Here is a 3,413-nt window from a genome sequence, read left to right on the forward strand (position 1 = left end):
CTGTACTGTATTTGTGTGTGTGTGTGGCTGTGTGTGTGTGTGTTTGTTTGTTTGTGTGTGTGTGTGTGTGTGTGTGTGTGTGTGTGTGTGTGTGTGTGTGTGTGTGTGTGCATGCATGTGTGCTTGCGTGCATGTGTTTGTGTGTGTGCGTGCCTGCATGCCTGCGTGTGTGTATGTGTCTGTTGTGCATGTGTATGACAATGGCTGTTTTCAGAGAAATGTCGTGGTTTAACCTGATCCTGTTGGCTGTTTCTAATTATGATGTTGACCCCTGAATGTGGCTGTCGGCCGCAGTTTCTGTAAGAAACTGTGTCTCCCTTCGCATAGACAAACATCCCATATGAGATTAAGATGGCGTTCCATGGTTGGTACATTCTGGGGACAACAGCAATTGTTGTGGTTAGAGACAGAGACCTGGGCGCCGAGGCGGCGTAGATTATCTTGACCACACAAGGCCGTAAGCCACAGGAGAGACAAGACCAGTCCAGACCAGTCTGATCGGGAAGGGGGGGGGGGGGTGGAACGCCCCCGAACCATAAGAACCTTGCTTGAGCTCAGATGATTTGATCTGGGACAGACAGCCATACAGACAGGCAAGCTGACATTAGACTAGATGCCATCATCTTTTGTATGCTATAAACCTTCTGTAATAAAACAGCTTTTAATTGTCGCTCAAATCCTGTGTTGGAGAGATTCATTTTTTAATACATCTGAATGAAGGGATACTGGACTGTGTGGTATTTGTGAGACATTGGGGGCCGTCTTTTATTGAAATAAAAACACAACGTAGAGCTGAATGAGTACAATAATAAAAGACAACGAAAGTCAACAATCGGTGCCGTGATATCCCGGATCGGACATCGAACCAGTCCAAGTCCAAGACTGGTCGTCAGCCAAAGCAGACAGCTACAGCCACGGGAGACGCCTGGCAGTGCAGCTGTGACCTGAACGACCCCCGACAGACAATCAGACCCAACTGGGTGAGTGGGTTCGGTATCCCGATCATAAAAACGAATCAGTAAATCTCAACTATACCACACATAGTCTCTCAACACGTAAAACGAACCAGTATGGATGTGAATGTATGTAGCTACATGTCTTATGTTTGTAATGCCAAGGTATCTGAAACGTGTTTTGTTTTGTGAAGTAGGCCACTGCTCCACTTCTCATTATGTATGTATTTGTTACCTCTGTGGACAAGAAGAATTCTCCAGAGAGGGCCTGTGAAATATCAAGCGATATCATCCATGTGACAGATGGGGGATGGTTGTGTATGTAGCCTCTGGGGACAGGTAGAATTCTTCAAACGAGGTCCTGCTTGCAGCTTGTGTGTGGTTAGGCACTCATTGTAGAGCTGTAGAAGCCACATCTTTGCCTTGTGACCGAAGTGCTTAATCTGTTCAGTTGCGATGTTGTCCAGTCCAATCGCCTTTCCTGGTTTGAGGGTAAAGATTCCTGCTTCCACCTCTTCCGTGGTGAATGGTCTTGTAAAAGCAGGGTCCTCGATGTATTTCTTCTGGTTTCTTTCCACCATTTTCTAGCAATTGGTTTGCAACTTGGTTGGCAGTGACTTTTGGGTGCTGAGGGGCTGCTTTAGATAACCACATAGCTTGAGAATAGGTTCCCATGCTTTCTTGCTGTTTTTTGACATGTCCTTGGACTCAATAAGAGCATTCCAGGTCTTACTTAACTCTTGGGAAATGCTTTCCATCACCTTCTTGCCTTGGGCAGTTGTTTTGTCTGAGAAGGGGTCTGCTTCAAACATGCTGACATAGTTGTCATAGAGTCCTGCACATTCCTTTGAAAGCCCAGGTATATATCCAACTCGACAGCCTCATGGGATATGTTTCCGAGCAGTTTTCAGCACCAGGTTAGTAAATAGACCATAGTTCTTGCTTACTGGTGTTATATGTTTGATCTTCTCTTCCAGCTCGTTGGTGAAACCTTTCCAGTCTGCTTTCTTATAGTCAAAATTCCTTCTAAAAGGCACAATGGTTGGGACTACAGCTGCATTGACTAGGATTCCAATGGGACGGTGGTGGCTTGATGGCATGGGGTCTAGCACAGTCTTTTTACACAGTCCAGCAATGTTGCTTGTGACCATGGTGAGATCTGGTCTGTAGCCATGTTTCCAGTGAGCAGTGTGGTAGCTTCGGGTCATGGATAAGACTTGGTTAGTATCCATCCAGTCCTGTACTGCTTCTCCATCCCTGTTCATTTCAGGGTACTGTAGCCCCACTGCATACTCTGGCTATTGAAGTCACTGATGATAATCTGTGGTTTGCTGTGTACTGTGATGATTGGCTGGGAAAATATAAAGTCTACATGTGGTGGTTTATAGACAGATGTTACTACTACACTGCTTAACTCAACAGATAAGACTTCGATGTCATGGTCATCTGACATGTCCGTATCTTTTAAAGCTAAGCCTGTTTTTACAAATATAGCACTGCCTTACTGCCGGTGTGGTTGCTCAATGGCCAGGACCATTCCAGGTGTGGTTGGACGGTTGATTTCACTCCCTCTGTGGGTTTCTTGCAGGTAGAGAATGACACAGTGTTGCTTGCTGCATAAATCGACTAAGGTGTTTTGCTTTGCAGAGGAGAACCCTTCAACGTTCGCAGATATGATGTCAATGCCGGTCTTGAGGAGGTCCCTCGTTTCTGACATCGACTTCTGAGAGAGAGAGAGAGAGAGAGAGAGAGAGAGAGAGAGAGGGAGAGAGAGAGAGAGAGAGGCAATCATCCTGTCTTTTTCTGCATTTAAAAGCCTCAAGGTTTTGACTTCACCCACCAAATCCAAGATCTTCTGCTGTTGTCTGACCACTGTGACTTCTTCTGACAGAAAGTCCAGTGATCTGATTTCATCAACATCCTCCTTAGAGGCTGTGATTAGGTGACATCTGTATGTGTGTGTGTGTGTGTGTGTGTGTGTGTGTGTGTGTGTGTGTGTGTGTGTGTGTGTGTGTGTGTGTGTGTGTGTGTGTGATTAGGTGACATCTGCTTTGCGTTGTGAGGTCCATACTGCAGCCTGGGGGTCTGTGGCTCAGGTTACCTCAGTGACCCTCTGTCAGTAATGTCTCTCATTCCCTCCTGTCCCTCCAGTGTGTGTGTGTGTGTGTGTGTGTGTGTGTGCGTGTGTGTGTGTGTGTGTGTGTGTTTTTACACGGGTGCATCTTTGGCTGGCTGTGTGTGTGTGTGTTTTTACACGGGTACATCTTTGGCTGGCCCCCTTTCTTCATCAACAGGCTACGGCAGATAGAAACAGCTGTGTGGCGATGTAATAACAACTCAACTGCCCCAACACGCTCAGTATACTAGTAATATATTGTGTTTTGATGGTAATATATTGGCATATATTGGTATATACAGTAGGGGCAGCTGTAAGAGAGATCCAGGGTCTTATTTGAACAT

Source organism: Borostomias antarcticus (assembly GCF_949987555.1).
Source record: "Borostomias antarcticus genome assembly, chromosome: 7".
NCBI classification, from domain to species: Eukaryota; Metazoa; Chordata; class Actinopteri; order Stomiiformes; family Stomiidae; genus Borostomias; species Borostomias antarcticus.